At 41.8% G+C, this 21,023-nt stretch overlaps 1 protein-coding gene and 1 long non-coding RNA gene across 4 annotated transcripts in view; one reads left to right on the plus strand and one right to left on the minus strand.

Annotated features, from left to right (window-relative positions):
- The window catches only part of CDH13 (cadherin 13), a gene marked incomplete at its 5' end in the record, with an annotated part of 1,173,335 nt that overhangs the window by 327,822 nt on the left and 824,490 nt on the right, over nt 1-21,023 (plus strand).
- The window catches only part of LOC129050854 (uncharacterized), a 33,199-nt gene continuing 17,175 nt past the window's right edge, over nt 5,000-21,023 (minus strand). For all 3 annotated transcript variants that reach the window (XR_008514714.1, XR_008514715.2, XR_008514712.2), the window contains 3 exons: nt 8,440-8,555; nt 7,086-7,226; nt 5,000-6,528 (listed from right to left, as the gene is read on the minus strand). This is a non-coding gene — a long non-coding RNA (uncharacterized LOC129050854). The remainder of the gene's footprint in view (nt 6,529-7,085; nt 7,227-8,439; nt 8,556-21,023) is intronic.

Below are 21,023 nucleotides of genomic sequence, written 5' to 3' on the forward strand. Positions count from 1 at the left end.
AGCCGCTTTCAGGGAAGTCGACTTCCCGGAACTTCCAGTTCACCCTGTGGAAGGGAAGGGGCCGAGCATGTGCCGGTGGCTAGAGAAAGCCCTCAGGTACAGAGATACAGGGGTTTCCAGAAAGCCTCTGGTGACGCACAAGGATGTGAGCATACACCAACAGCACCTGCTGCACTTCTGTCCCACAAGAGAGGAAGCCAAGACTTCACGAGTTGAAATAACTTATCCAGAGTCACAAAGCACTTGTGATGGTGTGCTCTTCCAAAGAATTTTTTTGCTGCCTATGTCTGAAGGCTACCAATGTCCAGTAATGTACCAAATGAGCGCTTGTTCTTAGAGATTTTTTTAAACAACAGCTTTATTGAGATATAATTCACATACCATACTATTCACTCGTTTAAAGTGTACAACTCCATGGTTTTCAGTCTATTCACAGAATTGTGCAACCATCGCCACAGTGAACTTTAGAATATTTTTTAAATCTCCTGGAAAAAAAAAACAACACTATCCCTGAGTCATACCCCATTTTCCACCATTACATCCTCAGCTCCTGGCAGCCACAAAATCTCATTCTGTCTCTGTTTCATTCCCTTTTATGGACATTTTATAGAAACTGAATATAATATCTGATCTTTTGTGCCTGCCTTCTTTCACTTAGGATAGTGTTTTCAAGGTTCATCCCTGTTGTAGCATGTATCAATACTTCAGTCTTTGCATTGCCAAATAATATTCCATTGCCTGGATATATCACATTTGTTCATTCATTGCTCGATGGACATTTTAGTTGTTTCCACTTCGGGGCGATTTTGAATAATGTTGCTATGAAAATATGCCTATGAGCTTTGGTGTGGATATGTACCTACCTAGGATTAGAATTGCTAGGTTATCAGCAACTCTATTTTTAACCTTTTGAGGAACTGCCAGATTCTTTTTCCAAGCAGTCTTAGAGTTTATTGATGATTTTAATTTGCTGTTTAATTAAGCAAGATGCCTGCCTTACACTGTTTGGCAAAGGAGAAAAATCACCATCAGGCACTTGCAGACATAGATTTCCAGAATTCCTAAAACATTTAAGAAGGATGTTATTGGTACATTATCAGAGTTGAGTAGGTCCTGGATTTTAATGCCTGTACTTGCTTTTTACTTATAAATGATTAATACTTTAGCTTCATAATTATCCATTTAGTTTATGATTATGGGTTGTCTGGTTAACCCTACTGGGTGTAGTGATGCATGCTTTCATCAAAAACATTTTTGGCCTGCAGTTTCTAAGTAGCTAGATTTTAAAGCATATACAGGTGGCAGTTCATTAAACATGCATTCGTTTTTGTTTTTATTTGGCACCTACTGTGAATCAGTCACTGTGTTAGGTGCTGTGAATACAGTGGGGGGACAAAAACAGATACAACTGTATTAGAGAAAAATAAACTTTGAAGGAAACTGCACTAGAAGATACAGCATTTAGTCATTGCTGGGATTCTCTTCATTGCAAGCAGCTACTGCATTCCTATAATTCACCCTGAATCTAAGGCAAGTTCTGCTCTAAAATGCCACACAAGAAAGAAGTGGAAAACCTCTTCTCCAGGAGAGATTTGCAGTGTAAATAAAGAGAAAAAGAATGCCTTAGGTGTGTCCTCCACCTAGCATAATCAAATACTACTATGAAATATGCAAGAGTCTGTGTCATCACTGACATTCAGTCTTGGATTTATTTTTTTTAACTCTGTGTACTAGACACTGCCTCTTGGATGTCCCATAGCTCATCGAACTCTACAAGTGCAAAGTTAAACTCAATCTCCCCACCAACCTCTACCCTCAACCCAGCCCCAAACATTTTTTTCCAGTGTATGCTTTCTATTTTAGCAAATTAAGGGTGCTACTCACCGTGCTGTTGCCAAAACCACAAACATGGGCATGATTCTTGGTGTTTCTGCAGGCTTCTCTCACCTATCCACCAGTCAGGCGGGTCTTCATCATTTAACCTTCTACTTCTCTCTGACAGATTTGCTTCTCTCTATCCTCATCTTCATCCTAAATCTAAACCACCATTATCTCTTGCTTGCAAACTTTTCTTCCTAATTCTAGTCTTTAATCTCTAATTTCTGCTCCAAATGGCAGCTGAAGGATTATTTTCAAGCTCAGGTGTATCCTGCCACACCCTTTGGAACTCCTCATGGATCATCATTACCCCCAGGTTTAAGTCCATTTTCTTTAACACATCAAAGCCTTGCTCCAAATGGCAGCTGAAGGATTATTTTCAAGCTCAGGTGTATCCTGCCACACCGTTTGGAACTCATCTTGGATCATCATTACCCCCAAGTTTAAGTCCATTTTCTTTAACACAGCAGAGCCTGTCCTTCATGACCCAGCCCCTGATGACTTCTCTGGTTTTATCTTTACCCACTCCCTTAGCAGATGCTTATGTTGAGCAGAGCCAAACCAAATCTCTTACTATCCCTAGAATGTGCCGGGTTCTTTCACATTGGAAAGTTTGCATAAGATGAGCTTTGAAAAGTACTTTTTCAATAACTTGTGTTTCAGTGGATTTCTATTAATTAGGATATGGGTTTGGATGCCATAGCAAAGATTCAAATGTCAGTGGCTTCAATAAGATAGATGCATATTACTCTCTCAAGTGATGATTCAGGCAGGAACAGTTCTAGATAGACATGGTGGCCCCACTGTGTCACTTAGAGACCAAGTGGAGACAGGGGTGGAGAGACATAAATCTGTCTGAGAGATGTGTAGGAGGCTGAATCTTTAAAACCTGGGTTCCCTCTTATTTTCTGGCATTTGTGGAATGTATCCTGTGTCTTCATGACCCCAGGCAACTCACCACCACATCCACATCTTATCCCAGTAAGTGGGAAAGGGGAAAGGGGAGCCATATCCTTTCTCTTGAAATATACAAGTGGAAAGTTGCATCTACCACCTCTCCTCACATCTTCTTGGTGAGCTGTTGACCATATGACTAAATCTAGCTGCATGGAAAATCAAGAGTTATCGGTCTTTCTTTGGGGGACAAATAGAAGTTTCTGGTAATTATTTTATGTAAAACTAATCCGAAGAAATAAGTACATTTTCCTTCCAAACATGGCAATCCTGGCAGGGTTAGGGGCACTGGAATCACACCATTTTTTTCTAACTAAACAAATTTCCAAGTCAACAATGTCAGATATTGGAAGTTCAAGATAGATAAAGGCCACTAGTATGTTGGCAATAGCATGCCCTCTTTACAAATGATACAATTTAGAGAAGTCAAGTGCCTCCCAAGTACCCATAACATGTACATGCCCCCCTGCTATCTTCTGAATCCACCCTCTGTGCTGAACAAATGTGCAGGGCAGTATACTTTAGTGATTAAGAACACCAGCTTTGGACTCAGAAATGTCTGGATGCATAATCACTTATTATTGTGATATTTACAAATTCCCTAAGTTTTCTGAGCTTTATTTTCCCACAAGGATGTTATATGCATTAAATGGGATAATATCTAGAAATTGTCTAGGAAATGCCTGGCCAATGATGAGCACTTAATAAATGATCTCTAGTATTACTACAATTAATAGCTCTTAAACTTTTTCCGCTATGACCAATTATTGCTTCTTTTGGAGACATGATAGCTGGAAAATGTGCACTCATAATTTTGCCAGTGTTTATTTCTTCATAAGGCAAGACAAAAGGAGTCCTGTGGAAGACTCCTCTTCACTTTCTTCTTAATCTACTTGGTCTAAGGTATCCACGCTTGTCTGAGAGATGGCAGAGGTGGATGAGGGACCACAGCTCTGTCTTTCTCTTAGTAAACTCACAGATTAGTAACTAAGTACTCAGAGTCTGCTTTGTGCCATACCTAACCTAAAATCCCAATTCTATCCATTCCTGGCTGTCAAATCTTAGAAAAGATTCTTGACCTCTCTTAGCACCAACCTCTGCTTCTAAAAATGAGAATAACTTGAATACGTACTTAACAATTTTCCATGGAGGAATAGCTGAGATGCTTCACCTAGAGGTGCTTAAAACAGTGTCTGATATATCATTCATGCTTGATAAATATGAGCTGACTTAAATTCCCCCATTTAAGCATGAATTTCAGCAGAGGCAGTAGGGATAGAAAGGAGAGGCTGCAGTGAAGAAAAATTTAGAAGGCATAATGGAAAGGACCTAGTGATAGTCCAGTGTCAGGGAGATGGCCCAGATAGAAATGTAGCAAAATTATCCTGAAAAATTTGATTATTTGATAGAATGGTTCACCAAGATGGAAAACGCAGTGGGGGAGGAGAGAGGGCTTGAGAGGAAGACAATGAGTAAAACGTTAGGCATGGTCAATTTGAGTGGTCAAGGGATTCACACATGGAGATATTAAACAGGCATTAGATAGCCAGGTCTGAAGCTCTGTAGAGAAGTCGAAGTTCAAAACATTCATTTAGGAGGCACTTGACCCAGGAGTCACCAGCCACAGGTCATAGGCTCCATTGTCTTCAGGGACCAGTAGCAGTCAGGTGAAAAGCAGGAAGGAGAGACGGTTAACTTGGGGCCAACGATGCAATGCACGCCGTGCCCAAAGGCCTTCAAGTGCATTCACCTGGGTGAGTACTCAGCCTGAGGTCTGAATGGAACCTTCCACCTGGCAAGATGTTAAAGTGCTTATGAACGAATGAAATCTACCCCCAAGGTTTTCCTGGTGCAAAAAGAGAAGACTGAAGATCAAATTTACAACGTGCTTAGACTTCTACATTGTTGCTGAAGTCTACATCAGACAGTATTTTGGCGAGGAACAAGGCTTCCCCAGCAGTGTTCATGATCTGACAGCTGTAACCAATACCTGACATTTCCCTTTTGGATAGAAATAATTATCTTTCACAGTTGTGGCACATACACAACAAGAAAATTTCCCCTGTTATTTGGAAAGCCTCTACTTTACAATTCATGTTTACCTTCCTGAATCTTTTCTACATTTCAAACTCATGTTTTGTTTAAAAAGATGACAGACACAGGAAAGCATTGGTTATGGCAATATAATTAAAGGACATTCATTTCACTCAAACCTGCATGGTGATTGGCGGCGGGGGGGGGGTGGTGCTGGCAAATGATATTTTGCCTCTTGTATTAGTTTTCTATTTCTTCTGTAATAATTTACGACAAAATTTGTGGCTTAAAGCAACCCATGGATGTCTGGATGGCTTTGGTTCCTTTCTGGAGGCCCAAGGGCAGAATCCACTTTCTTCCCTCTCCCAGTTTCTAGAGGCTCACAGCCCCTTCCTTCATCTTCAAAGCCACAAAAGTTGCATCTCTCCAGCCATTTTCTGAGTAGTTACATCTCCTTTGCACTCTTTTCCACCTTCGTCTCTACTTTTCAGGACCCTTGTGATTGCATTGGGTTCACCTGGGTAAGTTAGGAGCCTCTTCTTAAGGTCAGCTGATTAACAACCCAAATTCCACCTGCATAGGTTCTATTTGCTATATAAGTTTATAAGTTCCTTTATATCTCTGAGTAGTATTGCATGGCATGGATGTACCACACTGTTGTTGTTGTTTTTAACCATCTACCTGCTGAAAGACATCTGGTTTGCTTCCAGTTTTAGCATTTATGAGTACGGCAGCTATGCACAATTGTGTACAGATTTTTGTTTTAATGGAAGTTTTCATTCTTTGAGGTGAATTTGCCCAAAAGGGCAATGTCTGGGTTATATAATTGCATGTGTTGTTTTATTTTTAAAAAAACATTGCTAAACTGTTTTCCAGAGCAGCTATACCATTTTACATTCTATTGAAGAGTTTTGAGCAGTAAGGTGATGCAATCCTATTCATGTTTTAAAAACATTCTCTGGATGATGGATCAAGAATGCCAGTAGGGAGGGCAAATGCAGAAGCAGGGAGATCAGAAGGGAGCCTCTGCAGGGGTTCAGGTGAGAGGTGAGACAGAGAGTCAAAGCATGGGTGGGTGTGGTTGAGATGATGAGAAGCAGTAGGATAAGGGACATATATTGATGATACAATTGACAGTTGCTGCAGAATTGTTTGTGGAAATTAGGAGAAAAGATTCAAGGAGGATTTCTATGCTTTGGGCTTGAGGATGGTGGTTCATGATGGATCTGTTTGTCTTGATAATGGGAGGACAGGGGTGGGAGCTGACATGGGAAAGAGATGAGTGCCTGTTAAATTCTACAGTGGAAACCTTGAGTGGGTGGTTAGAAATAAGAGTCTGGAGCCAAGGGGAGATGTGGGAAGCTGGAGAGAAAGTGGAAAAGGACTATGTCTATAAATATGCCCGATGCAAAGCATGGCATAATCACAGGCAAAAGCTATCCACTTGATCTCAAGAACAATCTTTTTTCACCTTCTGGGCTTCACAAACAAAATAGCATCTTCAGTTTCCATTTCAGTATAGCAGGTATGGTAACCACAAGAACGTGCAAAGCAGAAACAAAGGGCACTGGGCACCCAAGTCTCATAGAGGCTCATTTCTGATATCTTCTAGGGAACTCCTTTGCATAAGCACATCATAGAGAAGGTTTGTCTTTCGTTTGTCTGTAACAAGGTCGTAATTTTTTTTAATCTTTTAAAAAAATTATTGTTAATACAAACAAGTCTATTGTGATTTTTAATTCTAGGAAGAATTCCATACAAATCATTTTTAGTACACATGTTTCTGTTTTATACTGTGATTTGGAGGGGTAAAAAGGGTAATACAAAATATGGATAGTTTTTTCATTGCTGGAATGTTCCACATTGGATTCTGCCTTGGCAGCGTCTCCTGTGAGCTACAGTTGAGGGCCAAAGCAGATGCTCCGTTTCTATGGATCTATCGATAGCCACATGACTCTGCAACTGCCACTGCCTCCCCACACCCCCTGAGCTGTCGCCAGCACGGAGCAGCTGAATCCGACTCAGGCTTCATCCCAGCTCACATTCCACCTTCCCAACAAGGACACTGAGGCCCAGAGATGAAATGGGACTTTCCACCACAAGTCAATGAGGAGACTGGGTAGCCAGGCCTAACACCCAAGTCTTTGGCTTACAGCCACCCTTCTTTTTCCCAGATGCCCACCTCAGAGGCCATCCTTGGAAAAGGAAACATCACTAACCTGTGGTTCTGGGGAAATGGAGAGGAGAGAGGAAGTAATATGTTCTTCTTTTCTTTAGGCTTCTTTCCACTGGGTAAATCTTCTCAATACATAATAAAATGAAGGCCCCAAATGATTTGCAAAAGAGTTGAAATGAGCTTCCTGCAATTGAACAAATTATTATGAGGCCCCTACTGTCTTTATCAGCAATTCACAGTCTTTTGTCCCTAAGAATAAGCAGGGGACTTAAAAAAAAAAAAAACAAAAAAACAAAACAAAACAAAAACTACTGGTACTTGTCCCTTACCCCAGACTAACCAAATTAGACCCTCTAGGGTGGACTCTGCTCTCAGTATTTTTCAGAGTTACCCATGCTATTCCAACGTACAGCCAGGAATGAGAACAAACTGGTCTATGGTACTGTGCTAATTGATCCTGTCTTTGGTTCTCAAGTGGGGGTGATTTGGCCTCTGCAGAGGATAAAAGGCAATGTCTGGAGACTTTTGGTTGTCACAGTTGGGATGGGGGCTGCCATTGGCATCTAGTGGGTAGAAGTCAGTGATGCTTTTCAACCTCCTACAATGCACTAGACAGCCTCCACCACAAAGAACTATCCGGCCCCAAACATCGATAGTGCCAAGGTGGAGAAACCCTAGTCTTATGGAAGCCCTGGGAAACACCCCTTTCCTGGATGTAAATCCATGGTAAAATAACATAGATGCTATGACATGTGGCCCACTGGAAGACATCCATGTCAAATCCCAGGAGCCAGTGAATGTGAGCTTATTTGGCAAAAGAGTCTTTGCAGAGGTAATTAAGTTGGGGGTCTTGAGATCAAATAATCCTGAATTATCTGAGTGTATCCTAAATTGAATTTCAAGTGGCCTTGTAAGAGTCATAGAGGAAAACAGATACACAGGGGAGAGGGTGATATAACCGTAGAGGCAGAAATTACAGCAGTATGGCCCCAAGCCAAGGATTCCCAGAGCCACCAGGAGGTGGACGAAGCAAGGAAGGATCCTTTTTTAGAGACTTGCAAAAAAGCGTGGCCCTGCTGACACCTTGATTTAGGTCTTCTGGCCTCCAGAGGTATGAGAGAATAAATCCCTATTGTTTTTTGCCACAAGGTTTGTAGTAATTTGGTATGGCAGCAATAGGAAACTGATACAGATGCCTGTGCCTTTGTTTGCAAAATTCAACAAAGCACATTAGGAGAGATGGGGTCCATGAGAAGGGATAGGATGCATGCAACTCATAAGGCTGAAGACAGACGGGAGTCGGGGTAGGAAGATCTAGAAGAGAATCTGACAAAGATGCAGGTGAAACTCTGAACCCCTGGCCAGGGCAGGGAAGTCATGAAGGTCAAGCAACACACCCAGTGATGATTCTTCTGTCCACATTTCATTTCTGAAAACTGGTTGTTTCATTAAATTTTTTGGTTTTTCAGGTCTCAAGGTGTCAATATCTTGTAACAGTACTGAGCTTGATTCGCTGTGAAATGCAAGACGTGTGAAATAGAAACAAACTTAAACTTTTAATAATTTCATTTACTAATGGTCACTAATGACCTAGAACCCAAGACACATATCTTTAAAAAAATTAGATTAGGGAAATGATATATAAGCAAAATAATAATTTAGTAAAATGTGTAATTATTTTTCTTTCTTTTGTAAAAGTTATTTGTAATTAACAAATGATCATTTGTATATTTTTCTAGTAATACCTAAAACTTCCTGATCTTTATCCTTGTAGCCAACATATATGATGTTAAAGAAATAGGCCAGGTATGGTGGCTTACACCTGTAATCCCAGCACTTGGGGAGGCTGAGGCGGGCAGATTACCTGAGGTCAGGAGTTCAAGACCAGCCTGGCCAACATGGTGAAATCCCATCTCTACTAAAAATACAAAAAAATTGCCAGGTATAGTGGTGGGCACCTGTAATCCCAGCTACTAGAGAGGCTGAGGCAGGAGAATCGCTTGAACCTGAGAGGCAGAGGTTGTGGTGAACCAAGATTGCACCATTGCACTCCAGCCTGGGCAACAAGAGTGAAACTCTGTCTCAAAGAAAAGAAAAGAAATAACTGGAAATAAAGTACCAGCAAGGAATGTCCTTTCTCAATACCTCTTACATGATCCCTGTCCCCTACATCCTATGGTTTCACCGTATCACATCCTCACACACTCCCCTCTAACTCCACATTTTAAGTGAGTCTGTTTCCTCTTCCATTTTCCCATAGTCTGTCTTCCCCTTATATAACTGTAATTATATAACTCATTCTGTAATGATTTACTTAAACCTGACTTCCCCATGAGGAAGTATGCTCCATGGGGACAGAGCGCATATCTGCTTCGTATTTCCCCCCTAAATCCTCAACACCTGTTACAATTCCCCGTGCACAGTAAGCAGTCCATAAAGCTGGATGATTACTCTGTATGTGTTAGTGACATGCATGAAGTACCCATTTCCCCTTGGCATGGGAAGCCCAGGGGAACAGCATTTTCCTGCCTGACTTCTGAAGCCTTTGTACTCATGATGCTACGGGAGCAATGGCAAGGGCACCGGAAAACCAGGTCGGAGAACAGAGACCCCCAGCCTGCTCTCACAGTTGGACTCAGCAGTGCAACATCAGTGACTTCTTTGTGGGAGTCCCACACGCCACTGTTCACACAGGGAACACCAACGCCCGGTGGGGCTGCAGGCTTTTGAGACCTCCCGAGTCACTTTGTGTGCACAATGCCGTGACTCTGGGTTTGTACAGTATGACCCTCAGACACTGGAACAGGAACACAGGCCAAAGAGAAAAAGGAGTGGGGATCACTGAGATCTCATAAATCCATAGTGGGCCTGCTCTGTATTAATAAAACAATCTAAATGGTGGCGCTCCATAAAAGAGAGGCATAGGCTGATGTCATTTCCTTGAAGTCCCCTATAAAGCATTTTACTCTGTAATACAGCTACATTTATGAAATGGTTTTATCTTGAAAGATTCCAAAGGGCTTACTAGGCTGAAAAGGAAAATATCAAGTACACGACATCTCAAAACACTACCAATGTACTTCGGTGAAAACAATTGGGGATTCTGTGACAGCAGGTAGCCCTCTTAAAAAGCAGACAGCCACTTATCCCATTAAACCTCCAGGGAGAAGTAAAGAGAAAGAGAGAGGAGATAATTGTCCACATTGGATAAGGGCCACACGGGCTTTCTTTATCAATAAAGGCCATGGCTTTTTTCCATCCATCATGTGGATTTAAGTGGGTGAGCTTTATCAACATCATTCTCCTTATTTGAAATAAAAGAAAGAAACCAACTTATAACACTTCTTCATAAAGGGACTGAGAAAATATATGTAAAGCTTCCAGGGGTTAATAGAGGTCAGGTGTAGCCAGTGTAATTTAGAAGTTGTGTGTTTTAAAAAGTAAAGTAAAATATAACCTACAGTTATAAAATATATCCAACAGGAAAAATATCATTTCCCACCCAAATTTTATTGAATCCATTCCTGTCAAAATGACTGATCCTGGGTTTTTTTCTTCCTTGTTGCTGTCCTGGTTAGGACATGGTGGCACTAACTTTTAGTGAATTAGCGGAGGATATAGGGGAATGGCTGGCTGGGGAGAAAAGTCCTTCTTGATTATCTTCCAAGAATATCACCCCACTGGGAGCCAAGAAGGAAGGTGGAAGCACTAGCTGATGTAAGTTTAGCAATCGCTGAGTACTGTCAAAGAAAGCAGTCTGAGACTTCAAAGTAAATAAAAAGTAGCTCCCCTTTCTTCAAAAATGTTAAAACCAGTCTACTCTCTAACCTGGAATAGCGTTTTCTCACATTCCCTCTGCAATTTCTCTCATCCCACTTCTGCTTCCAGCCCAAACCCCTCACCTGTCTCATTTTCCCACCAGAAAGTACTCCTTGTCTTTTTACTAATACTTTGCTTCTGCCCTCTCCACACGATCTCTCCAAAGCCTGGGAACTGAGCTAGCAAAGAGAATGCTCTTCTGAGCTGGAGCTGAGCAAGGAGCCCCTTTGGAAAAGACAAAGATGCTAAGTTTTTAGTTTGGTTTTATTCTCATTTAAGTTTTCTATGGAGTATTCTTTTTTGTGATTTAATCTTTAGATGAGACTATCAATGTACATTTCTTCTAATTTTATTTTTCAAATATTCCATTGCAAACTTATTTAGCATTTATAATTGAATACTGATAAGTTAATATTAATTAATTTATTTATTTATTCATTTATTTTGAGATGGAGTCTTACTCTGCCACCCAAGCTGGAGTACAGTGGTGTGATCTTGGCTCACTGCAACCTCTACTTCCAGGTTTAAGGGATTCTCCTGCCATGCCCAGTATTATTTTTTAAATTTTTAGTAGTGACGGGGTTTCACCGTGTTGGCCAGGCTGGTCTCAAACTACAGACCTCAAGTGATCCGCCAGCCTCAGTCTCCCAAAGTGCTGGGCTTACAGGCATGAGCCACTGCTCTCGGCCAGTAAACTTTATTTTATTTTAAAACCTATTTTGGAGTATTAGCCTACTGGTTTACATTGTCTTCCTTACATACATCACACCCATATGGAGGAGTATTTTAAAGACAAAGTTGGAATCTGGTAGCACAGCTGCCCAGTGGAGAAAAAGTACACATGTAAAGCCTGAGTTATTCAGGGCATGAAAATATCCCTGTCAACCAATCAGTCAACGAGTTGACCAAGCGTCTTGGCTAGCCTCAGAGGTGCCTTGGCAGGCAGGCTCAGGCATCGTGCAGCACTGTGTAAAATTTTCCTCATAGTAACTGCACAGTCTTTACATCAACCTGAGAAGTAGATACTATTTTTTCCTATTGTTATTCTTGTTTATTTGTTTGAGACAGAGACTTGCTCTATTGCCCAGGCTGGAGTGCAGTGGCACGATCTCGGCTCATGGCAACCTCCGCCTCCCGGGTTCAAGGCATTCTCCTGCCTCAGCCTCCCGAGTAGCTGGGACTACAGACGCCCGCCACCACGCCCGGCTAATTTTTTGTATTTTTAGTAGAGATGGGGTTTCACCGTGTTAGCCAGGATGGTCTCGATCTCCTGACCTTGTGATCCGCCCACCTCCGCCTCCCAAACTGTTGGGATTACAGGCTTGAGCCACCACACCCGGCCTATTTTTCCTATTTTATTAATGAGAAAACTGAGGCTCAGAGATGCTAAATAACATATCTAAGGTCATCACTGCCAGTCAGTCTGGGCTCAAACATTCCAATCCAGATTGCTCTGATTCTAGAGCCTTTGTTCTGTAAATCTGTCTACTATAATATACAGGGTTTTTATTTTTAACCTTTTATTTTGAAATGAATTCAGACTTACAGGAAAGTTGCAAACAGAATGTAGGTAATTCCTTTATACTTTTAGTTCAAATTTTTCAAATGTTAACATATTATCACGTTTACTTAATGATTCCTCCCTCCCCCAACTAATCAAGAGAAAATTGCAGACTCAATGCCCCTTTTCCCCTCATCTTCAGTGTGGTATTTCCCGAAAACAAGGATATTTTTTCTCTTTCATAGAATCACAGAACAATGATCAAATCAGGAAATTAATGCTATTTAAAAATTATCTAATCAACACACTTTATTTGGATTTATCCAATTACCGCACTAATGTTCTTTTATTGCAAAAAAAAATATTTTGGCCCAGGATCTAATCCAGGATTTAATATTGCCTCAGATCTCATGTCTCTTTAGATTCCTTTAATCTGGAAAAGTTCTTCAGCTTTGTTCTGTCTTTCATGACCATGACATAGTTGAAGATTTTAGGTTGGTTATTTTGTTCGATGTCTCCCATGATTAGATCCAGGTTAAAGAAACAGCTGGAAAGAAAGTACAAGCAAGGAACTTCCTATCTCAACACCTAAATAATCTCTGCCACCCCCACCCCCACCCCCCAATGGCTTTACCCCATCACATCCCCACAAACTCCCCTCTACCTCCACATTTTAGGTGAGTGTTTCCTCTTACATTTTCTCATAGGCTGCCCTCCCTTTGTAGCTCTAATCACAACTTGAATTGTGTAACAAATTCTATAATGATTTATTTAAACCTGACTTCCCCATTAGGTTGTATGCTCCATGGGGACTGAGCTCATACCTGGTTCGTGTTTGCCCCCCCGAATCCTCAACACCTAGTACAATTCCCAGTAAGCAGTACCTAAAGCTAGATGATTACTCTGTATGTGTTACTGAAATGCATTAAGTACCCATTTCCCCTTGACATGGGAAGCCCACAGGAACAGCATTTTCCTGCCTTACTTCTGAAGTCCTTGAACTTACACCGACGGGAGTGATGGCAAGGCCACTGGAAAGCCAGGTCGGAGAACAGAGATCCCCCAGCCTGCTTTCACGGTTGGTTCCGGCAGTTGTTGCATTTGTGGCAAGAACATCATGGCAGTATTGTGTCCTTCACAGTGCTTTGTATCAGGCAGCATGTAGCAGGCTTTTGTGTCGTTACTGATGACATTAACTTGGACCACTTACAGAGGGTGGTGTCTGCCAGGTTTCTCCTATATAAACTTAATTTTTCCTCCTTTATAACTAACAAGGGTCTTGGAAGGAGATATTTCCAGACTACACAAATACCTTGTTTCTTTTTATATTTTTACTTGCTGATTCTAGGCTTCATTGATAATTTTTGCCCTCCTGCCCCACCAAAAAAAATTTTACCATTATGCTTACCAAATGGCGATTCTCTAATGGCCTGAATCCTTCTACATTTATTCATTGGCATTCGATTTTAAGGAAAAGCTCCCCCCAACTTATTAATTTATTTCCAATTTTAAAAGTTTTATTACTATGGTTTTATGGGTTCTTTTTTTATTCTGTAGGGTAACAATCTGTTGCTACCCTTATTTATTCTCGTGCTCCGATTGTCCACGATTTGTCCAGTGGGAGGCCTAACATGCAGTTTTTATACTCAAGTATCCTAGCACATCAACTTTTATTGCTTCACTTAAAATCTGCCACCTTCTACCTTCGTGTCCTGAATCCTTTATCTAGAAAATGTGTAATTTTCCAAGAAGGCCTCAGACCCAGTGGTCCAGTTACTGTCTGTTTTTGCTGACTAACTCTTGAAATAAGAATTTTTTTAAAAGCTGGTAGTAGGGATGAAGGGGGTTAAGTGACAGTTCTCCTAAGAAGCTGTGCTCATGGCCCTGCTAGCGGCTTGGAGGCACAAGGGAGGTAAACTGAAATCTTTCCTGAACCCTTCATGCTTTTTGATTTCTCTCCACTTTATAACACACTCCAGTGTAATTCCCTCCATTACCCTGAAAACGTGGATTTAGACTCCAAGACCCATCTCTCCTTCTGTGAAGCCATCCTCCCTGCTCCACCCAGGCAGGATGAATTATTCTCTTCTTGGAAGCTCTAGAAGCCCTGGTATAGGCTTTTGTTATAGCATCAGTCATATGGTGTTATAACTATTTTTGACACTCTGTTCCCCTCAATAGGCTGTGAGCCTTTCACAAATGGGTTTTTACATATATCTACGTTAAGTAATAATAAGGCTGGGTGCAGTGGCTCACGCCTGTAATCCCAGCAGTTTGAGAGGCTGAGTGGGGAGGATTGCTTGAGCTCAAGAGTTCAAGACAAGTCTGGACAACATGGCAAAACCCCATCTCTACAAAATATACAAAAATTAGCTGGGCATGGTAATCCCAGCTACTCAGGAGGCTGAGGCAGGAGAATCGCTTGAACCCTGGAGGCAGAAGTTGCAGTAAACCAAGATCGCACCACTGCACTCCAGCCTGGGCAACCGAATGAGACTCTGTCTCAAACAAAAAAGAAATAATAAACATTTTTAATTATTTAAAAATGCGTTAGAATCTATATCTAGGTCATTGTGTAAACCAAAGGCCAGCAAACTTTCCTGCAAAGTGCCAGGTAGGCTTTGTAGGTGATATAGTTTCTCTTACAGCTAGTAAACTCTGTTACTGCATATCTAATGGCCCTATACACAATACATAAAAGAATGAATGTGGCTGTGTTTCAATAGAACTTTATTCATATAAATAGACGTGGGGCTGAATTTTACCCTAGGGCTATAATTTGCTGACCCCCGGTCTCTGCCACCTCCAGGTCTTCCTATTTCCTGAATACCTGCCTTAGGAAATCCCTCATTTTCTCTGGCTATTTTCTGCATATTCTTTTTTTTTTTTTTTAAGCAGCTTCCTAGCTTCTCTCTGGAAGAGTGGAAAGATGATGGGGCTAGCCCATAGTTTCTCAACCTGGGCAATATTGACAATTTGAACTAGGTAATCTTTTGTTGTGTGGGAGTACATTATAGAATGTTAGCAGCATCCCTGCTCTCTACACACTGGATGCCACTAGCACCACTCCAGTCATGACAATCAAAATGTCTCCGGACATTGTAAAATTACCCCTGGTTGAGGAGAATCAGGCTAGCCCCTGCACAAAATATTTTTAAATTTTTCTTTAGTTCTTTAAGAGCCTTCCAGGTGAAGGAATGGACTGCCACAGCCAAACACAAGATGACTGGCAAACTCTTCTCTCCAGGAAACTTCTTCCTAATATGGCATATTTTATTATTTTGTCAGAAAGTCCATTTCTACACCTCTCTTAATACTCCATTTAGTGTTTCTCTTTTTTTAAAATTATACTTTAAGTTCTGGGGTACACGTGCAGAACATGCAGGTTTGTTACATAGGTATACATGTGCTATGGTGGTTTGCTGCATCCATCAATCCGTCATCTACATTAGGTATTTCTCCTAATGCTATCCCTCCCCTAGACCCGCAGCCACCGACAGTGTGGTGTTTCCCTCCCTGTGTCCATGTGTTCTGATTGTTCAACTCCCACTTAGGAGTGAGAACATGTGGTGTTTGGTTTTCTGTTCTTGTGTTAGTTTGCTGAGAATGATGGTTTCCAGCTTCATCCATGATCCTGCAAAAGACATGAACTCATCCTTTTCTATGGCTGCATAGTATTCCCTGGTATATATGTGCCACATTTTCTTTATCCAGCCTATCGTTGATGGGCATTTGGGTTGGTTTCAAGTCTTTGCTATTGTGAACAGTGCATATTCTTAAGGGCTCAACTTAAACCTTACCTGTTTGCGTGTAAGGCAGAGCTCCTTGATCTGTATAATAGATTAAGTTCCAGTGCTGTATTTACCAAAATCCCCTCTATTATTTCCCTATTAGAACATTCTTTAGTATTAACTATAATGACTATAATGACTTGTTTTACCTTTGAAATTTTATCAGAATTATTGCAAGAGCACTTGTTTACCTTCCAATGCCCAGTCCTCAGTGCTTACTCAGAGTGTAGGCACATTTGAAATATTTGTTGAGTGTACAAATAAATTTTTAAAAGGCATCACATAGACTAGGTTGCAAAATCCATAGCAGACACTGTAGGTGCTCCACCTATATCCCTTCCTTTTACCATTCTGGGGCATACTGGCCTAATTTACTTGCAGAAGAACAAACACATTCTGAGAACAGCCAGGCCTCAACCAAAGACCAGCAGGAGCAGGTGTATAAACACCCCAACTCCCTCACCCTTCGAATGTGATAACTCTAAGGCTTATGTTTTAAACTGGCTTCCATAATTCACCAGAAGGATTCAGTTCTAGTTATTCACATTGACAGTTGATTTGATAACAGCCCTTTTGTTGGCTGCTTTCCCTACCTTATCTCATTTCCTATTCTCACTGTCACTCTCATTCCTGTTCTCTTATTCTCATGTAGTGCTCCCATCACCTTCCACATCAACCCCACACACTTGAATCCTTGTTGCAAGGTCTGCTTCTAGGACAGCAAAGCATAAGGTTTCCAACAACCCTGTGAGGTGTGTATCATCACCTGTATTTTAAAAGTAAGAAGTGCAGGGCAGAGAGATTATGGCCATCTACAAAGTGCATTGATGTATAGGCATCTAACCCAGACCTCTGGCTCCAAACTCTGGACATAATCCAGTTCACCATGTTGTTTCTACCAGGTGTTCAACTAGTGTGCATTAAATGAAGAGATGGCTGGATGTAGTTCTGATATAAACTCTTCCCAAATTCAACCTTGAATTCAAATGGTTTCTTTCTAGTCGTAGTATGGTACCAAATAGATAAGTCTGTTTAGATAAGAATTAAATGTAAAAAACACAAACATTTAAGTTCGTTGGATTGTTTCCCTTTAACTGCCTGTGCCCCTTAAATGCTACCTTTTCCTGATCCTATTTGAGGGGGGAAGTATCTTTTGAATCCCAGACTTGCAGGGATGGATTCTGCATGGCCAGTAACCTTGTTTGCAGCGATTACTCTGCTCAGAGGAGGGTGACCTGTGTGGGGAGCCTCTTCAGCTACTTGAGGCACTAACGCTCTAGCCCAGGAAGTCCCATTATTGCTGGGCCCTGCCATAAGCTTATTTGTATTTCACAGCGATTTGCACAGATGTGCTAGATATGCACAGATGGATTTTTATCAGAAGAGAGTCTACCCAAGTGAAGCAGTGTAGGGTGAGGCTAAATCCCAAAACTGAAATTTGGAGACACTGATTAGGCACAGAGCAGGACAAGGGGTTAAAACCATGTGGGAAACAGATCAATAGAATGGAGGAAAACAGTCCCTGAGGAGGAAGGACCCTATGACAGAGATCTACTATAGAGAAATGGCCTGGGCAGACCAAGCATAATATTCAGTGGAGAGTCTGGGTGTGAGAGCTGTGTTTGGGTGAGAAGCAGAGAATGATTGAAAGGTAAGACAAGAGAAAACATTTCCGTTAGTTCATTCCATTTCTGCAGAGGCTCTTGTATTTCTGAGTTCCATTTTGAAAGTCACACAGCCCAGCATCTCATCTATTCTTTAGCAGAATAACACGCTGGGTTAGCTAAGTCTCCAGAGCCAGTTGTTACTAGCCATGGGACCTGGGGAGGTTATCTCACCTGTGAGTACCTCACTTCCCTCACATGCAAAGTGCAGTAGTAACAGCACATCCATCCTAGGGTAGCCGGGACTGAAAATGCATAACTCCATGTGAATTGCCAAGGATAGTGCCTGTCATGTGGTAAGCATTTAATACATGGTAGCTGTTTTTAATATTATGTGTGGTAGGTTGGCACCATTCCATGAATCCAAGCCATGTGGGTATGATAACTGAACTGGTTGTCAAAGCAAGAATCAGCCTTGTGTTTACAATCACTGAGAAAGAGCTTGTCAAGCTCTTAGCTGAAATCTGTACAAAATATCTGCTGCAGGTCTCTACCTTTTTACCATTTAAGGTCCGTGAAGGAAACCAGGTCACTCAGGCACAACTTGATTTTAATGAACCCTTGTAGGCGTCTAAAGAATCACCACTTTATTTTTTTAAAGTGTTCAAAACCATTACTTTAATGATTTGTTCTGGAGTCTTGACCCAGAACAATGTCAGTCTCATTACAGAATCTCAGAATTTACTGCCACCTTTTGAAATATTTGGAGATACTTTCTATCCTCTGTTTCAGCATTTCTGCCACTCTTCTGGATTGGATTTATTTAGAACAATTAAATGCTGTCTTACAATCTCTTTCCCCGACTTGGGGTTTCTTTTCCCTTCTACCAACGTTCACTCTGCATTTTCATTCTGATGCTCATTTTTCTTGGCATTTTGTCTGGAGAAGTTAGAAGCAGAACAGATGCTCAGAAGGTCTGCATCCCTCCTCTTTGCCGTCCTTCTCCTTTGCTCACCTGCAAGGATCAGGCTTTACGATTCAACTTTCTGTTCCAAACATAGCTTTAAAGCCCATTTGGGTGTCCTTAGAAATTTTTCTAAGTGTCAGCTCATATGAGACACCCGCTCCTGATGTCTTGTTTTCCCACTGTTCACTGTTCAATTTAACAAAACACATGTTAGGCACCTACTGTGAGGCAGGCATTGTGCTGCTCTTGAAAGATACAAAGGAAAACAAGATGTAGTCCCTGCTTTCAAGGCTCTCACGGTAAAGCTAGAAATGTAAACAAACCAACACAAGACAATGTGCAAGAATCCTGTTAAAGACCTGCCCCCACTGAACTGTGCCCCTCCACCTGGAGGCTTCAGTGGGTCAAGGATGGCTTCACTGAAGGGATGATATTTGAACAAGACTTATTTTTATTCCTTTTTATTCTTCTATCCCATGACATTTCCTTTTCTAGTCTCCTAGGCAGCCATCAACAAGGTGCACAAATATGTCTTTTTGCTTATACAGTATTCATACAAAATGCATGTTGCAATTTTGTACTTAGCTGTTTCATTGATGTAAATGATCCTGTGTCACATACTCACACACCTTATTTTTTGCTTTCCCTCTCTAAGCATTTTTGTTTTTTGGTTTTTTTTGAAACAGTTACCCACTGTTGCCCAGGCTGGAGTGCAGTGGTGTGATAGCTCACTGCAACCTCTGCCTCCCTGGTTCAAGCGATTCTCCTGCCTCAGCCTCCCAAGTAATCCCTGGGATTACAGGCACCTGCCACCATGCCCAGCTAACTTATTTGTTTGTTTGTTTTTGTGTTTTCAGTAGAGACAGGGTTTCACCATGCTGGCCAGGCTGGTTTTGAACTCCTGACCTCAAGTGATCTGCCCACCTCGGCCTCACAAAGTGCTAGGATTACAGGTATGAGCCACCATGCCCAGCCTAAGCATTCTTTCTAAGATGCATTCATGTCAGGGTGTAAACATCTAGGCTGTTACTTCCATTCACTGTGTGTCCTTGCATCTTCCACATCCTTCACTTTTCCATTGTCTCCATGTAGAATGCCCACATTGTCTCTGGTTCCCAACACCCTGAATAACTGCAGCAATACCCTTTACTATTCACTTGCAGATGGGTGTGAGAGGTTCCTTGGCTTACATATGCCCAGGAATGGAATTTCTGGATCGCAGGTATGACAGGCAGAATAATGACCCCAACAATGTCCACATTCTAATCCCAGAAACTGCAAATACGTGACCTTGGGTGGCAAAAGGGACTTTGCAGATGTAATTAGGTTAAAATTTTTGAAATTGAGAGATTATCTTGGACATCTAAGTGGGCCCAGTATAATCACAAGGGTCCTCATAAGAAAAAAGAGGAGGCAGAAGATCCAGAGTTGGAGAGAGATTTAAAAATGCTCTATTGCTGTCTTTGAAGATAGAGGAAGGGGCCAGGAGTCAAGGAAAGCAGGCAGCATGTAGAACATGTAAAACAAAAGGAAGCAGAGTTGTCCCTAGAGCCTTCAATAGTCTCTATGTCAGATTTTTGAACTTAAGGACTGTAAAATAATACATTTGTGTTGCTTTAAGCCATTAAGTTCCTGGGGATTTGTTACAGCAGCCACAGGAAGCCCACACATAAACTACACCCAGACTGACTTTGACTGTAATGGCGCTGGGTCAGTCTCAGAATGGCTGTCCAGGCCCACATTTCTGATAGCCGCACATGACGTCCTCACGTCTCCACACCCCCGGCATCACTTGGCCCAACTCATCTTTCTGATTTCTTTCAGTCCAATGGGTGTAAAGCATAAACAAGTCTTAAATAAAGAGTCAGAATTCCTTCCAATAAAGTAGGGTGGTTGAGGTGAGATGGGGGTTGGCCTTGGGGCCCTGGCTGCTGTGGTTGGATGGTCTGGTCTTCGGGAGAGGATGCACAAATCATTAGGAAACCAGAGATAAGGCTCCCAAGGGGCTGCATGGAGAGTAAGTGGAGACAAAACCAGTGCGCCTTGTGAGGACACAGGGCTGTGTGGACTCCATGGAAGAGAGAGCCCCAGACAGTGGCAGGCAGTGTGGCGTCACAGTCATAGTCAGGCCTGGGTATCAGTCACAGTTCCGCAGCTGCCGTGTGACCCTAGGCATGCTCTTAACCTCTCTGATCCTCGGCATCCTCCTCCCTATGACAGGGGTAATAATACTACCTGCTTCATAGGACTGCCATGTGGCTTACATGAGATCATGCATGCAAAGCCCCTAATACAGTGA

The sequence above is a fragment of the Pongo abelii genome, chromosome 18 (assembly GCF_028885655.2).
Source record: "Pongo abelii isolate AG06213 chromosome 18, NHGRI_mPonAbe1-v2.0_pri, whole genome shotgun sequence".
NCBI classification, from domain to species: Eukaryota; Metazoa; Chordata; class Mammalia; order Primates; family Hominidae; genus Pongo; species Pongo abelii.